This window comes from Lates calcarifer, linkage group LG1, assembly GCF_001640805.2.
Source record: "Lates calcarifer isolate ASB-BC8 linkage group LG1, TLL_Latcal_v3, whole genome shotgun sequence".
Taxonomy (NCBI): domain Eukaryota; kingdom Metazoa; phylum Chordata; class Actinopteri; family Centropomidae; genus Lates; species Lates calcarifer.
The window spans coordinates 21,377,713-21,396,313 of record NC_066833.1 but is presented as its reverse complement, the minus strand read 5'-3'; the positions used below and the strand labels follow the sequence as shown (position 1 = coordinate 21,396,313).

The window sequence follows — 18,601 nt, the reverse complement described above, 5'->3', positions numbered from 1 at the left end:
AATAATGTATATAGGGAGGTACAATGTTGTATGCACACACACAAATACAAGCACACACTCTTGAAACTTGATCTCTTGTGCACAGGACCATCCATATTTAAGGGTCTTGTTTTTAGTGACACTTTTCACAATCAAAGGTCAATGAAGAAGAATTTTATGATATGAAGACAGAAAAAAACTATGTACAGTAATAAGAGAGGAATTAATTTGTAATCATTGAAAAATAAAGTCTGCTTGAAAAAAGTAAGAAAGTGCAGAACACTAAAACACTTTGGAAACTTGTTTAATATATCTATTTTTTGCACATAGTATAATGTATATTTTACTGTAGGTCCTCAAACATCATGCGCACACATCAGATCAAAGCAGAGAAAAGACAAAACAACAATTAATTAATAATCAAGCAAGAGAAAAAGATCTCAAACACCAATAACACAACACCCAAGACTGTTTTCATTCATAGACATCCAACTAAATGGCCGTGAATATCTAGCAACATTTCTGAAAATCCACCCTGTCTAATAAACTTTTATGATGTGTTTTTCTAATTAGTATGAATCACGTCTAAGCTGTAGCCTCATAGTAACAGGTCTGAAAAGTTAAATATATCATTGCTCCAGCTTTAGAACCCTCAGATCTATTCCTCAGTGTGTATACCTCTTCTAGGTATATGATCAGGAGGAGTGATACAGAAAATAAACAGGTCACAAAGATTTTACCTTGTCGCAAGTGAATCATTTTAAAGTTGCCATGACGGACAAGGAACCAAACTGAGGAGCGATGTCAGAGAAGGAGCATGACAAAGCTAATCAGACCAGAGAGACAGAGCTGCTCAGAGCCAAAGACGGTGTTTGCTCTGCAGTCTCTTCTCACCCAACTGCTGCTCTTGCCCCCATCACATACATCTGACAGTTTGGCTTCAGCTTTCTGCATGCACACACTCATATACACATATATTTGCCTTCAGCACAGGCTCTCACAGGAGGGATGTACAGCGCACTAGAGAAAGACCATAGGGATGCTGCACATGCAGCTGCCTGAGAAACACCACTGTAGCTTTAAACATGTAGGATGATGATGTGAAGAAATGATGCTAAAGGCCAGATTTGTGAGGCCTATCAAATCTATCACCATCACTAACACTTGATAGCATTAAGTGTAATAATAATATACATTAATGAACATTTATTTGTTGTGCTATATATTTAAATTAGGACTTTTTTTTAACCATATCTTAAGTTGGACATGTTGTGTTAAAAGAGTTGAGGGTATTTATTTTAAATGCTGTAATTAGTCACTCTGTTACCAACAATTCATTCATCCAATCAAACTCAAATCATTTCAGCATGCATCCTGCCAAAAATGTAATTACAATGAAAGAAAACCAAGTTTACTCATTAGAAAATCTTTTGGATGCATAGTATGTAGTGGAACAATGCTAGAAACTGAACTCACAGAATGCCCAGTTAATTAAAGACAACTTTCATGCAAATGTACAAGAAGACACTTATATAAATCACAAATGAACTGCTAAAAGAGATTCAAATTAAATGCATATGAAAAACTGGATATAGTAAGAATAGAGCAGCGCTTACCTTTGAGAGTGGCCGTTTATAGGGAAATAATCACTGCAGTCAGACTAAGAGACAGAAGGCAGACAGACAACCACACAGAGGGAACCCTGGGATATGTGCTCATAAGAGACGCACACCTTGTGGACACAGCTTATATCTGTTGGAGGGTGGAGCCACTTGGGTGGGTGGGAGAGAGAGATAGAGAGGGAGGAAGAGGGAGGAAGGGAGGGATGTAGGGATGGGGACTTGACTGAGAATAAATATAACCTCCCAAAATGTTACGCTATAATTTATAGTGGCAAAACATACTCACACCCCCCTGCTGAGCGCCCACAGTGGATGACAATGATAAAGAGGAATGTTTCCCTCATTAATGTTGTGATCTGTTGGCCACCGAATGCAATAAAACGCAAAGTAAATCATTACTGTTGTGTATGAGCCCAAACACAGTGGAGCTGGTTGTTTAAGATCACATGTCCTGGCACACACCTGGGAAAAAATCTGTAAAACAGCCAAGGATGTATACACATACACACACACACTCATCTTGACCAATACAGCATTAGTACCCAGTACCAATTACATAAATAAATAAATAGATCAATAATTTGAATCTCTGAAGTGAAGTGAATTTTTACATTTTCAAGTGCATTTACTTAATTTTATTTTAATTCTAATAGCTCCCTATTTGTCAATTAAGTAAAATCTAAATGCGAGACTCGAACTTATGATGGTGTTTTTAAAATATTTTCCACTGCAGTATTGCTGCTTTAGCCTTTTATGAGTAAAGTATATAAACATGTCTTCTACTCCTGTGTACAGTACACTGAAACATACAAAAAGTCTATTCTGCCAGTTTTTTTGTTCCAATCATGTGAGGATCATAATCTGCCAGTGTAGTTCAACATCTGCACTTGTCTAAAAGCAGAAGGAAAAATAACATCCTTGCTTTTACACCTATCATAGCAACAGGGTGAAAAATTTAGTCAGCATTAAATGTGTTGGAAAGCTGTCTGATGAGCACTTAGAAGGAGCTCTCAGTCACAGCCACAAACTAAAAATAATCTTTCTCTCAGAGGATCTTTGTTGGTCTGTGACGACAGACACTTTCCAGGGCAGTTTTGACACCTGTGTACAACAACTTAGAAACTCTGACGTGTCCAGCCACCTAACTATAAAGAGTATGTGCAGCACTGTACCTCTGCTGTGACTGTGTTTCTTCTCTTTTATTTCCTTTGCGTAAATCAGTGCACTCTTTGCTCTCGCGATTTTAGATACAGAACAGAGGCCAGCAGTGTTTCCAGGTTGACGGTTCTGGTTGAGGGTGGCTTAACGTGTATGTGTATGAGGGCATATAGTGGATGCATGCTGTTCCAAAGTGACACAGTGGCGTAAAAGGGTGGATATTCTGCTGCATCTTCAACAGCCAAGTGTCAGCTTAGTCAGCTTACTGGTCTTTGGGATGATGTGGTAGCTGTGGACTGTCAGTGTAAATGATGTTGTCAACAATATCAAGCATCATGCTGCTATGTCAAGTTTATCTTACACAATTAAAAAACATATAATAACACTGTATCTGTGTGAAAATGCCCTAAAGACCCTAATTACCCCCCATTAATGAGCCAGTCAGTTTAAAACTATTGTTTTAGCTTCATGGTATTTGTATATGTAATGTAACCCACAACCGCAAGACCAAATTCTCTATTCCAGTTTGCATTTCTAAGGAGCATAGCTTGTAATTGTTCTTCACCTGCCCACTCACACACAAAAGCCATATAAATGCAATAAATGCATCACACACACACACACACACACACACATACACAGGCACACACACTTTGAGTTGCAGTGTGAAAGGTACACGATAGCCAGGGGGTAATGAGTTGTGTGTGTTTGCCCTCGTGCTTCAAATCTCTTCCTGTTCCATTAATGAAGCCTCAATGGGCCTCACAACTGCCTCTCACCATCCGGCCTGGACCTGTTATACTGTATGCTGCAGCATGTGGCCTAATTTGTTCTTCTACCAGGCAAGGTCCACAACTTATAATTAACTTAAAGCTGCACTAACCAATATTTTCATATTAACAATGGAAGATGTTACTGTTTTTAATGTGAAAGGGACCACTCATAGTGGTGAACCTACAAATAGTCAATCAACCTAATCTGCTTTTCCCATCAACTCTATTCTGTTTCAGATTCACTACTTTCATTAACCTTGTTTCCAGCAGCAGCAGGTGGCTGTTTTCAGAATAAAAGTTCTGATAAACACAATCTGCCCCGCACTAAACAGCAACCACCATCCAACTAGCATACTGAAGCATTTGGCAGCTAAAAAGACACATATTTCCCTCAGGAGCTGGTAGAGAACAAAACAGTGCTAAAAGGAAAGTTAATATTGGAGTTACATTCACCACACGACTCCGCCTGAATTCAAATGTTGCTCTGTTTCTGCTGTATGTGCAAATAACCAATTGTTTGCAAACATATTTTCTATAATGCTAAAAGATCATTATACTTAACTTGCATAATTACTGTATAGTGTACTGTATAGAAATGATGTATGGTTTTGTTGCAGACAGAGGAAATCTCATTTTTGATCTTATACCAGGACAATTCAAACAGTTCTGGCTGCTTTCATACAGATTTCACACATTTTACATTTGCATATCATATATCATACATGGTATCATTGACCATGTACAAGCCATAAAGGACAAGGAACTCAACTGTAGATATAGGCAGCTGTATGAATCTCTGTCATGTGTAGATGAGGCTTTTGCAGCCTTTTGTTGCTTCTAATCATTCAAAACCAAAAAGAAAGAAAGAAAGAAAGAAAGAAAAGAAATAGTTGATTGTAAAATATAATAAACAAAGAAGAAAAAGACTCATAAGATACTACAATACTTCAAATTAAGTGCACACATGAAAAATGTTGTCTGACATGAACTCCCATTGAGTTAGGAGGGACAGTGAGGAACTTCTCAGCACTGTATAGTTAAAGCTGTCCCACATGGCTGCAGTCTAGAGGCCCGAGTCCTCGTGAGAAGCGGGAGGTGGGCAGACACACAAAGCTCTTCCACGTTCTGACGGGTTTTTGACTGGGTACTCTTATACAGTGAGCACAAATAACCCAAAATCCACACACATACACGACAAAACCACATATTTTGTGTGCACATGCCCAAACAAAGAATTACATGCAGTATTTAAGATAGAGTGTCTTTGTTTTCCCACCAGCTGGCAGGCCTCTGCTGTGCCTTGAGAAAGTTTATGATGCGTATTATGCACGACATTGTCCAGAGCCCCTGATGAGAGTTACACTAGGTATTTGTGTTTTAGCCTGAGCGTTCCCGTCGAGCACCACTTAGAGGCTGAGCAACAACACTCATTTGGTCGCACTATAAATACTGCTTATTAATAGTCCAAACAAGTAGATGGCAGACAGAATGACATGTAGACAGAGGACATAGTAGGACTGGTCAGTGTGGGGAAATGCACTGATGTGTTCTTATTGGATGTATTTGTAACTTACAGAGCAATCTGTGCCCAGTCTGCCATTTATCATCGTCTATCTGTTGCTCACGGTCTCCAGCTTTCACAGACCATTTTCTGCGACCTCTGCTCTTCAAACTGTGCACACTTGTGTTTTGTGAATGAATGCACATGTTGTCCAAAGGCCTACAGGGTCCCAGCAGCTCACTGTCTCCGCTTCAGTGCAGCACTGCAGCTATAGATGCATTTTTAAAATATTTGCACTGCTCTGCGTTTACATTTTACAGTCATAAAGCAGAGACAATCAGCCCATCACCACAGTAACTCTCTGTGAAGAATCTGTTTTTAACAGTTTAAGAGTTGCTGTCCTGTAGTCCTGTCACATTTTCAGATGAGTTTACGGCATCTGAGTTTGTAAGGCGTCCACATTCCTTACTCCTTTCCTCTGCACCATGAGGCAATCTTGGAATTTGCAGTGCAAACAAAAGTAAACATCTGAAAGTGTCCATGTCACCTCACCCATAGGGACAGAGAGCTGTGGAATTTAGCTCTGCTAGAAAGCACCCAAAAATACTAGCGATCTATTAATCAATCATTGCCACCAACATGAGCAGAACAGTGTTTATAATAACTACCTTGTCAGTGATGAAACTGCCGCTCTTCCTTTTTCTTTTAAAGAGCATCCTCAAACTGGATTATTACCTAAATGTAGTCTGAAAATATTTATGTCCTCCTTGCCAGATTCTGATCTCACACTGGGTTAATATTTACCTCTTCATGATGTCACCCAGGGCATCCAGCTGCTGGGGGATTCTTTCAGTGGACAACAAGTAAATCAGGGTTATACTGACAGTGCTTTCAAAAGTGTGTGGTCAGCTTCTTTCTTTTTAGACTTTTACTATTTTGAACTTTTGCCCCAGTGCCCAGAACAGTGAACCTTGACCTTCCTTCTCTGACCCTATAGGTCACAGTGAACTAACCCTACACATGGACAATGGAGGTGTTAATCCAAGAAACTCCAAACTATGTCAGGGGTAATTACTGTACTATACAAATCAAGTGTACATGGACACTGCCACAAGGGAACAGCAAATCCTGTTCTACTCTAACACTATGGCCCTAGGGACAACAGAGTCAGCCTATTGGCTGGTCCACCACTTTGGTCCAAGCTGAAATATCTGGAAAAACTACTGGATGGGTTGCCATGAAATTTGGTTCCGGCACTCGTGGTTCCCAGAGAAAGAAGCCGAATGACTTAGTGCTACTCAGCTAATCAGCAATTTTTTTTTTTTATCATGCTAACATGTTAGACTAAGATGGTGAACATGGTAATGTTACCATTGTCATTCTGAGCTTGTTAGCATGCTGACATTAGCATAGCATAGCTGTAGACTCATATAGTCTTGTACTATTATTGTATTATTGAGCCCTAAAACCTTGTTTTATAAGTGGAAAAAAGAAATCTGACAGTAGTGTGGCACAATTTTTAAACATTTCTATCACAAATCAAATTCTTTGAAGAATTGAAGGCCATTTTTCATAATTTGCCTTATTATGTCTTCAGATTTTGATGCTAATTTCTTCAAACAAGTTAAAATAATCTTAGTGTTGGATTTTTACTTCCATCTCTTTTGAGAAAACAAGACAAATGTGAAAAGATTAAGATTTTCCCCAGGTAATCTTGTTGTTGTAAGTAGCAGCTAAATTCTGATTACCAAAGCAGCTGATAACATGTTCTTATATTGTCCACAAAACTGTAAATTCAGGTAGTAAAATAAATCTAAATGTTCATACTTTCCTAATAGCTGGCTTGCTAACAGATGTACTGTGAGTCCACAGTTGTTTTAAAGTTAGTTGAGTCCAGCCTTTTTCATCACTGGCCTCATCAGTGTCACTGTCGTAGCCTTCACCCCACACCTGCTACAGTCAGGGTGGGTACTTTTAGTTCCTTGCCCCCCACCACACGTCTAGTCATAAATCATTGCCTGTAAGAGTCCCCTGTGTCACTTCAAAAATGCCCCTCTCACCACCAACAAGGCCAGAGGTTTGTTATTCAGTTTTTTAAGAAAACAACCTCGTTGCTCACACTGTGGGGCTCCCAGGACTTGTACCGCCAGCTCCCTCTCTCATAGACCTCCACCCCATGAAACAGATGCACACTGTGGGGTTTAAAAAGTGAGGCGTTCCAATAAGGTCAAAATCCCACAACCTTTGCTTTATCTCTAAATGATCAGTCATTTGTCATATGTACAGTATTTGTATGCGCAACAGAATTTGGGTAAAGGACAACACAAACTACTTGATCACACATTTAGGCTAATTTTCTCCCAGAGTGGAACTAAATGTGTAATGTATCTCTCACTGGAGGCTCCCATGGTTCGGGCCCAACCACCATGACCGGTCATTATGACCCCAAACACCACAGTCTCCACTCTGTCTACCCAGGGGAACCAGGAACAAACCCTCTGGCTGCAGTCGTGTATTCATCCTAACTGTACTGTACATGAATCTGTGTCTCTAAGTGAGTAGTGGGCTTATTTAGCTTTGTGAGTTTGCTGTGAATATGCAGGCGGCACACACACTCCCCCGCTCACAGCTGGCTGTACCTAGACAAGTCTTCACACAGCGGTGTCACAGCAGAGCCCCCATACACATACTGTAGACATACACATGCACAAACACATGAACAGTCTCTCTTCATACCACATGCTAAAAAACACACATTCGCAGCACCCAGCCCACAATCCTTTGCCTCAATCAACAGGCTGTAACATTCCTGTCTCTCACCTGGGGCTGTCCAACGATGACATCAGTGCACCGAGAGAGACGGGTACGGGTTTTACAAGGTATGAGGTGGCTTGGAGGGTCGCGTCTGATTCAAAAGGCTCTCTCTTTCTCACGAGTCCCTATAAAAAAAGCAGTTTATCCTAATGAAATATTTTACAGGACACCAAAAACAAACAGGATGAATCAAGGTTTTCAGACGTTTATCAAAAGAATGTGCCTTTCTCTGAGGAAGGAATGTGAGTGTGAGTGTTGTCTGTTGTCTGTGATCTGTATATTTTACGGAAATAGTTCATATTATGTTTTTTTTTTTTTTTTTTTTTTTGGAAACAACAGACCTTCATAGTAAATGTACACAAAATCCTGATGCTATCTGAGTCACAGAGAAGCTGACACCTTCATTTGCTAGTTACTTAAAAACCATAATCAGTTACTCATGACACTAACTGAAAAATGATTAAATGACTTTACTAATTACTCAAAATTACTCTACTTTTTAATTACTTTACTTTTGTTTCTCAGCTGTCAGCTTTGTCATTGAACAGCTCCAAATCTTCAGAAACTCCAGAAACCCTCCAAGGTGACTCCAACATGTATTTTTGGCTAAAATTTTCCATAGCAGCCAAGAACCCAAAAACAAGAACCAACAATTGTCTTGAATTGTGTGATCACCTAGACATGTCTTCTCATGTTATTTGGGGAGAAAAAGTGAATAAGCATATTTCCCCAAAATGTTGAAGCCATTCCTTTAATGTGTTTCTCCTGTTGTGAACCAAGGCCTTTTTACCGGAGGGAAACTTTATGGGAATGTAAAGTCACACTTACTGGATAATCCAAAACACCATACAATCACACATATGTACAGAACCCCCCATGCGCCCTCATCACACTATGGTATGACTGCCTCATCCCTGTACACCTACATCCACAACTTGGCAAACAGACAGAATGAAATGAGTGGTACACTGTAAGACATGTAAGAGGGAGACACACAGTCTGCTGATTCCCGTCATGTTTGATTTACTGGTCAGATTTTAGGTAAGTGGGAGAAACAAGTGAGTGACAGATGAACATATTTAGAGGGGGTGAACAGAAATGTAAATAAGGATTTCAGGCCTGTTCTGTTTTCCGGTCTTCTAATTGCTATTCCTGTCTTCTGGTTGTTTTTTCATCTGTCCTTCTTTTCCTGTTTGTCCGTTTGTTTAATCCTGGATAAAGATTCATTTACTCACTCACAAACCTTTAAAGGTGCTGTATGCCAATTTTGCTATTACAACATAGCCAACGTTAGTATTAACAGCTATTTACTTACCTAGAGATTTAGCCATTGTTGCGTTTACAAGACAAGCAGAATATGCCCTCTGGGCAGCACTACTTCTTCATCTTCTCAAGTTAGACTGAGGACATTACAGACTGGACACTACAGTAATTTGGGCTCACCCAGAACTCTACAATTCTATACTACATTCATAGCAAAGGGTCAATCAGACATGAGCACACACATACACAAATGTACTTCATAAGTCAAGTTTTTATGTTTGCCACAGCATGACTGATAGTCTTCATAGCTTTGTGCCAATTCTTGCACTTTGTGTGCAGGTGGGAGCTGATTTCAGCTTTACCAATCAACACTCTGATTTATGAACTATTTGTCTAAGTATATCTCTCATCCCTGTCTGAGGAGAATTTAAAGGCAACTGGATGTTCCTTCTCTGAGATGAGCCTCCCAGGCAACACTTCCTGTCATGCTGCGTACAAATCACCCCTACTCTGCCAGGATCAATTGATCGACCCTAACCCCAGCAATATTCCTTAATTCAGCAGTTACTGGTCAAGCCATACTGAACATGACAAGCAATGTGGCATTTATTTTCTATGAAGAACAACAAGTCCCTCAGCTAATTAGAGATCAATGACCTGGAAGTATTGGAAAGGCGTAGAACACTAACCAGTGACACCCTAAAGAGATGTTGATGCTTCATTCAGTCTGGTTGTAATATCAGCCTGAGAAAGTGACCCATGATGATGTCATCGAGGTTATCTCGGATTGGGCTTGGAGACCAGACAGGGAAGGTCAAACAAAAATAGGTTATTGGTTGCATTATGGGAACTGTTGGATCCAGCACTTTTTAGAGCTTGAGCCAACAGGACTCTCTAAAAGTCTAAGAGTTTTCCAACTTCATGCTAAAAGGGCATAAGGATGCCTTTAAAGGATATCTGGGAAATAGGCTTATTATCAATCTTGCTGAGACAGATATTAAGATGGAGCAAATTATTGTTCCCTGTTCTCTCTTCACACTAAATAAGCCAAAAGGGATTTTGTTGCCTTTGGACAGATTAAGTAATATTAATTTTCTTATCAACTTCTCAGCTGGAGAGCAAATGAGCATATTTCCCAAAATGTTGAACTATTCTAACTAATGTCTTTAACCAATGACAGTGCTCTGTAGCTATAAGGAACTGAGTGAAAACTGTTCACTAATGCTTCTCTCATTGCATTTCCAGTGAAATACCACTCTATCATTAACTTTGGCTGATTCCATAGCTTGATAGCAATTGCAGTAATGAGCTTAAGGATGAGCAGGAAGGTCAGGGTGAATGCATCCTGACAGAGCACAAAGTAAACAAGATGTACAGGATGTGACCTCAGACAAGCACTGCAGAATTTAGGTATTGAAAGGTCAGAGGTTAAACAACAGTTTTGACTCGCCATTTAACAGATGATGGAGAGACACACAAATTCTATACATTTCCACATGTATGGTAAAGTCTTGTAAACATGCTGCAGCACACACTCACATACACTGATGTTGATCCTAATATACAAGTATTTCTTATGATGCCAACTCCCCTCACGTTGATTTCTCTCACTGTTATCTGCTGTTTTTAAATAAAGAAAAGAAAACACAGACGTGTTCTACACTAGGTGAAAGGGTAAGGTATTGGACTATAAACACAGGTGCTCGCTGAAAGGCATTATGGGTAGAGTATTCTGCAGTGAGGTGTTAGTATGTGTGGAATGCTCATAGGACTCAGTGTTGACCTGGGACAAACAGATAGCATGCTGGGATGCAGCATATGGGGACAAGACAGCGCTGGCTTCTGCAGTTTGTCAGGCCTGCTATGTGGTAATTGCTGGCAAAAGTCAAGCCAGAAAACACAATACTTGTAAGAGAGTGGGGTCACTACCTCAAAAAAAAAAAAAAAAAAAAAAAAAAACCGAGAGAGAGAGAGATAACAAAAAAAAGAAAAGCTGATCTTGAAAGAAGACAAACATCCAGAAAGACATGGAATAACAGAATAATGATACACATGTACAAATGAAATGTGTACCTGAAGCAACATCTCACCATTAATGCATAATGAAAATAAGATGACAGTAACTTAATCTGAATGATGGATCCAATGAAACAGTACAGTTTTTTCTTACTCTTACTCTCCCTGGTATGGAGTTGAGTCAGAAATGTACCACATGCTGACAATACAACCAATAAGTACATCAGCACTCTGCTTCACTGTATTTCATGCATTTTATACTCTGAAACAAACTCACTCATCGTAGTTTGTGTCAACCAGTGCTAAGCTTACACAAAAGTGCTATTTAATGTCTGCCTTGTGACTGAAAGCACATTGAAATAATCTGTATAATGACTGTAAATGTTGGCAGTCCTTGTAGGCGGGGAGAACAGCTAATGTACAGTCCATAGTCCCATATGGCCCATATATTAAGCAGCCCACTGCACTACCCTGTGTTATTTAACACTACACAGATTGTTACCATCATTAAATGTCAACCCAAGGGCTCTGACATGGCAGGGAAGCATGCCAGGTATAATATGCTTGAAAGAATTGCAGTTCCAAAATGTATTCTAAAAACTGTGACATTGGTTTGCGCCAATTTGTATGCTTACATTTTTGCAGAATTTTATCCCACAAGCTTCACAAGATATATTTGATGACGGGGGTCTGTTCTTAAATCCTGTAAAAGGATGGTCCCTGAATTTAAAGACAGTGACTGCAAATACAGAGGTCCATGTATGAAATATGTCAGAAGAATTACACTTCATTTGCTGACCTATAGAGCATAAATTGCTATTTTTTGGTTTAGTTGCACTAACTCTGAAATAAAGATCAAAGATCCAGTATGTAATATCACAGCCTTTTTTTGTCCGGTGCCCCGCTGTGTTTTTATAAAAACCTTTTACTCCATATTTGTTAAGCCAAAACTCCACTGAATCATCTCTTTTCCCTCCAAACACCTCAGTTAAGACAGACATGAGATGAAGTCAGTTTGAGAGTTAGTGAAATCTTTGGCAGGTTCTGGGTATCATAATAAAACAACACACCGAATAAAAGAGCTTTTGACAAAACCAGAACACGCTCAACTGTGCTAGATGTCTATGCCAAAAACCCTTTCTAGTTCTCGGGTTTTGTAAACAGTTGTAACTGTTCTCTTAGCTGGAGTGAAAACTCACCACCAAAGCCAAACCACCCCTACAGTTACTACATTCATAACACAGTTAGACAGATGATTTTATGCAGTGAGGTAAACAGATATCACGCCTTGATGACATAATCAAAGAGCCACCAGGTTGATCAGAGATTTTGTAGTAACGACAAGATGGTTCACTCCATCCACCGACACACCAGCAATAATGCAAGTAACCAGATGAGGCAGTCAGTGATCTCAGTATTTACGATATCTTTGCAGCACCACGGTTGAGTTATTTTTGGGCAATTATTTCATTACTTTTAGTATACACATCTCTAGACTGCAGTGGTGGATATGACCATGCTGCAGCCAAAAAGGCACCAGAAATGTCTATTTATGCTATTAACTGAGCAGTGGAGCTCATGACAACACACATAGCACATATGCAAAAATAGACGACACATGCAAATACATACACATTTTCCCAATACAGTATAAGGGAGTTGAGTGTGGGCAGATGGACCTCCTACAAGTTGACCTTTGACCCTTTGAAAAGTATAGATAGTGCAGTTTATTTAGTTAGTCTCAGAAGATGAAATGGCCATAAAATAGTCCTCTCTTCCTCCATTAAAATCTGATACCGTAACAAACAAGACTGCCATAAAATGTTAGCTGGGTTTGAGAGAGTTTGTAACTGGAGAGTTATTTGTTGTTATTTCGAGTTAAGAAATTATTTTTTTCCCCTAACTGTTGTATTTCATTCCTCCTCTGAAGGTGGTTAAATGGGCAGAGTTGATGGTTAGACCTGAATATATCAAAAAGCATCAAGTCTTGGGCTGGCTGCCAGAGAGATGAAACCTTTTATTGTGTATTTGAATAATAAATGAATTTGGCCTGGAAAAGTTTACATGGGGCGCTCATGCAGATTGAGAAAGAAAATACACAGCACCTGGACAAGGAATGTGTCCAGAAAGCCAAGAATGGATCATGGGCAGTAAGAGAGAGCTAGAGTCCATGCAGCTTAGGTCCAAGTATCTCAGCCACAAGAAAAGCTCTGGGCCTTGAACCAAGACTGGATATTGCTGAACACTTTTCAAGAAACAAAAACCACAGTTTTTAAAAAAAAAAAAAATCTGCCCCAGTCTTAGAAGCTTCAAACTGAAATTTTGCTTCCAGATACAAACCAGAATGATGGCTTGTAAAACTCTTACACTATAATACTTCAATCATATACTGTAAATCTATGCATTACTGAACATGGTGAGACCAGGGAAATAGAAACACGAGCACACTGCAATATAATCATAACACCACAAACTATAGCCTCAAAGACTACTGTAAAGTTGACTCAACACTGCTCTCACACAGTGTTAACAACAACCAAGATGTATTTTTATGCACTGGTGGTTTTTATTTTTTAAAATGTCTCAGGTTGGTCAAACGTGATACAGTCCATAGATAAAGTCCCAAAGTCCAAAATCTACAGTGATTTACGACAAAGAGAAGCATCAGTCATCACTATTCAAAGTGACATTTTTGCCAGGTATGTTGTCAACAGAGCAACTAATATGACTGATATGACTATGACTTTCTTCTGCTGAAAAGGCATCAGAGTGTGTATGGCAAAAACTCAAAAATACTCAAGGACAATCCGAGGTTGGGAAACCAATTAAAGTGGGAGAGAATAAGAGAGAGGAAGATAAAGAGGAAAAATGGAGAGAGGGAATGCAGGGGAGTCTCCTCTGTATCAGCAATGACAACATTCTTTGTGCTGGATGATTATGTGGATGCAGAGTATTTAATATGTGAAATTCAAATGTGTCTTGTTGTAAAAACGACTGATATTTTCACAGCATAACACATTTGACTGATGAAGAAAAAGGCACTCCATGTGATCTTGACCACCGGAATGAACGTCACTGCTGTACATATTTGCATGTGTGTGGCCCGTAAATGTTTATGGAAGATGGTCCAGTGATCATCATCTCTGTACACCATGTCCTTGTTTTTTTTTTTCTTTCTTTTCTGATAGCCGATTGGCACATTCAGTGAATGTACGCTGTGACACTAAATAAACTACAGAAACAGCAAGAGGTGAATCTTAAAAAAGATTTGTAAGATATACGTGTGTGAAATGACTACCCACTGGAAGCTGAAAGGCATATAGGAGAGGTGGAGATTACAAAATAATGACAAAATGGAAGTTAGACAGAGTCTATTAAAATGATGATATAGTCTCAGACTAATTCAAAATGGGGGAAAAAAAGATGTCCGGCCTGTACAATGATAAGAAATCGATCTAAACATATGATCGAATAATCACCCTCCAGCCATGTTTTATATGTGTAATATGTTTTGAAGGAAACATACAGCAGGATAATTGCTGCCTGGATTATTTTCAATGGCAAGGGTTTTTTGATTGTATGAACCTCTGGAAGTTGTATCGAGGTGGTCCAGATTGATGGTGGGCACGTATTGTGCATGTATTTGTGTATTCACATAAGGTTGAATGAGTTCCTTGTTCAGTTGTTTATTAGTGCCTATACCCAGTGAAGATGGGTTCCTAGTTAAGGCAAAATGACACCCATCATTTACATTCATCCCCGGTTTGGAAGGCTTTTCTGATTATTTAGAAAACTGCAGCAAATTCTCCAGGTTAAAGGACAACCATCTGTGCACCGGGTCTGATTACCACTGTGGGTATGTCTTCCATAAACTGTCTATTTGTGTGAGGAGGTTTGTAGGAAGCTGAGTATGTGATGTATGTACATATGTCAACTGTCCCACTGGAGGGTGCTGTGGTGTGAACAGACACCGTGGTCATTGGTTATACAGCGGTGGACCACCAGCCACGATCTCCCATAAGTCCACAGGGAGGATACTGAGACTGACTCATCAAGTCATGTACGTGTTTATTTAATGGAACAAAAAATATGGAACAAACCGGCAGCTAGAAAACCACATTTCCTTCCACATTTCTAAAACCACAGACAACCACAGACCCTTAGGTACTTCAGCTGTACTGTTCCTCTGCCCAGCGTTTATGGTGATAGATGGAGGATGACACATAACTCACATGCACTCATGTATACAGTCAGACACTTGCACACAAACAAAGGTACACATGCATGGAAAACACTTGCTGATTCAGTCACTGGCTGAAACGCACACGCACACACACAGCATTCAAACCAGGGCTACACTGATTATATTGAACATAAATCTAAGGTATGAAAATAAACACATGAATCAGTTGAAACACACATAGACAATGCAACTATAGAATATATCACACAAAAAGCTTTGAAAGAAAACGTCAAGCAGAGGTCTACTTTGTGCATGTTGTGGAAACTTCTGAGCAGATTAACAAGGATCTCTTAATGTTCAAAACAAACAAATTCTATGTATCAAAAGTCAGTTCTACATCTCCCATTTTATAGAATGTTTTGCAAGGTATGTGATTTTTTTTTTTTTACATCCCTACACATTCACAGGTGGTGTTGTAGGTGGTCCAGGTGGAACAGACTGTGAATGCTTTGTACATTTTCAGTAGTTTATCTTCGATCTTCAATCATACTGTGTGATCTTATCCCATATTTCGTATGTTAAATTATAATTTGCAGAGTAATAAAGTGGGTTAAAAACCAGTTTGGTGCACAAAATTGTACTGAGGTGCAATATGTCTGCGTATGTACTTCACATGTCTACACACATGCATGTTCACATATCTTATGACATTTATCTTATGACCAAAACATTTATGTCAAGTACAAATTTTCCCAAACAATTATACTTTAACCTCGACCTCACACCCCAAAATAAGCCAAATTCACACCAGACAATATCCTTTACTCCTAACTATGAGCCTACGTCCACTGTCCTACAAACCATGATGTAATCTCAGGTGTAGCTCCTACTGTAATCCATAATGCTGTAATTCCTTGAAAGTGTATTTTTTGTGAAAGAGAAACTGAGACAGTGTATTGAGTACAATGTTGCACAAGAGGAAATACTCCAGTAATGTACCTCAAAATTGGACTTAAGCACAGTACTTGAGTCAGTGTACTTCGTTACCTTAGACACAAACACATGCATGTTTGTTCACATTCTGTTCACATACACTTATTTGCTATGAACCCACATTCATTTACATTAACAACTATCAAGGTAGACCAAATTAGATATACTCCTTTATTACTGACCCTGAGCCAGATTTGAATGCCTTACAACCCAGAAAACATTGCTTCTAACCTAACCTGTGACCCTGAAATATACTGGAGTTACCTTTTACAGAGTATATTTGTTGAACAAACACTTAAGTCAGATCCATTTTCCTTGAGCAATAACTCTACAATCAACCACAACCACACAACTACAATCCCTCCAAAAATAACACAAATTCAAACCAGACACAAACCCACTGCTGCAATCTCCCAAAATTTCTTAAACTCAAACCAGACAATATCTAGGTCTGCCTGAGAGGCTCTTAAGTTAACCTGCAACAAATTTCTTTTTCTTTTTTACACTGTAATGTCACTAAATATGACATTACCAGACTGAAGTTCTGGCTCCTACTTTGAATTGGCCTATTAACTCAGAGGACACAACTGCCTGCCCTAAATCCATCCAGAGTCTTACCACAATCAGGACCAGTGGTTATTTTGCACATACTTGGAAACAGATTTCTGGTGAGACAGTTGGAAGCTATATAATGATTTTTAATCAATGAGAGGACAAAGAATGATTTACATGGCGATTGATTTGCACTTGTCTGAACCCTATACTGACTCCCAGTGGAGATATTATTTAGTGCATGGATTTTACTCTCAGGAATTCTGTAGAGCAAATGACTTGTGACAAGAACTGTATCAAAAACTGTAACAGCAACAGATTTAATGAAATTACAGTTTAATACATTAAAACATTAAAATGTATGCCTAATCACTGCGTCTAACGCTGTGCATCCAAGTCATCCAGTCTCATGGGTACTTACTTGGATTCAACACGAAGCAACATTAGAGCAGCCTTCAGCTGGAGTCACCATGGAAACTCTTGACCCTGTGGTCACTGTCAGGGCCTTGGTTGAATTCTTTGAAGTCCAATCCCCCCTTTACAACTGAGTGTGTCAGAATACCAATCAGGTTTCCCCTGAATCTGCTGACCTTCTCGAGCTGACCAGTCAAGCACAGATACACGTGGAGACTTCAGATGTTTACAGGAGATTCTATTAATTTCCCTCAACAACAGATCAATATCATTTAAAGCTTGTGCTGTTTGGTCTCTGGTTTATGTCCTTCAAAGGTTGTACTTGTCCATTTCCATGTAAGAGGGAATTGAAGGTCAGAGATGTCATTTATTCTTGGAAGATTTAATTGCGCTGCTTTTATTTGCTGTTCAGCGACCGTTGTTAACCATACATCTATTTAAGTGTTATCTAATCGTGAGCAGTAAATTTGTGACTAAATGATCTGGATACATACAACAGCAACATTTATTTAGCTCAATGGAGACATCATCAAAAAGATCAAATGCAGGATGGTTTCCCCAATATCTGTGACATTAGTTATGATTTTACATAAAAACATATTTAACAATTTTATAGATACTCATACCTACTTCATTTAAATAACTGTTTGAGGCCTGAAGAGGTCTTGACATTATTCAATATTTCACAGAAAGCAAAGAGTTGAGAAAAATCCAACAAATAAAAACAGATTTGTGCAGGAGAACTTTGTTTTTTCATCTCATGACCCCCTAGATACTCTGACACTCAGGAAGAGCCCAACCCCTATGCTGGGAACTACTGGACTGAACTACAGAACTGCATATAAAGTATTTAAAACTAGCTCCACCTCAACCAGCTACAACTGTGAAATGCTGCTTACACATTGATGCACCAGTATTAACAATTTAATAACATTATATATTGTAATAATTTTTGATACTTTGAGAATATTTAGCCAGTAATACTTCTGTAGTTTTACTTATATGTGGTTTTAAATTCTTGGAATGGAGAATTTTGAAACCCTGGAATTGGGACCTAAAAAATGTGCAGGGAAGCTTGGTTGTATCTATTGTTTCCTGAATTAGTTCCTGAGTTGATTGTTGTCCACACCTGGAGCAGCAGGTACAGACACGACTGTGATGACTAATCCTTCACTAACTGTCGTTTTTCCTAAAAGGCTGTGCCAAGTAATAATCTGTCATGGGAAAAGAAAGGAAAGATCTGTCGAGACTCCACTAACCGTCACTATCAAACCCACACACACTTTGTACTTTGTAATCATACATGTCATTACTGACAACTGAGTAGCAGGCA

At 39.1% G+C, this 18,601-nt stretch overlaps 1 protein-coding gene across 1 annotated transcript in view; it reads right to left on the bottom strand.

The window, feature by feature from the left end:
• The window catches only part of col8a1a (collagen, type VIII, alpha 1a), a 32,992-nt gene that overhangs the window by 11,841 nt on the left and 2,550 nt on the right, over window positions 1-18,601 (bottom strand). The window contains 1 exon segment of the mRNA XM_051072197.1: window positions 7,854-7,972. The gene's annotated coding sequence lies outside the window, so the exon portion shown is untranslated.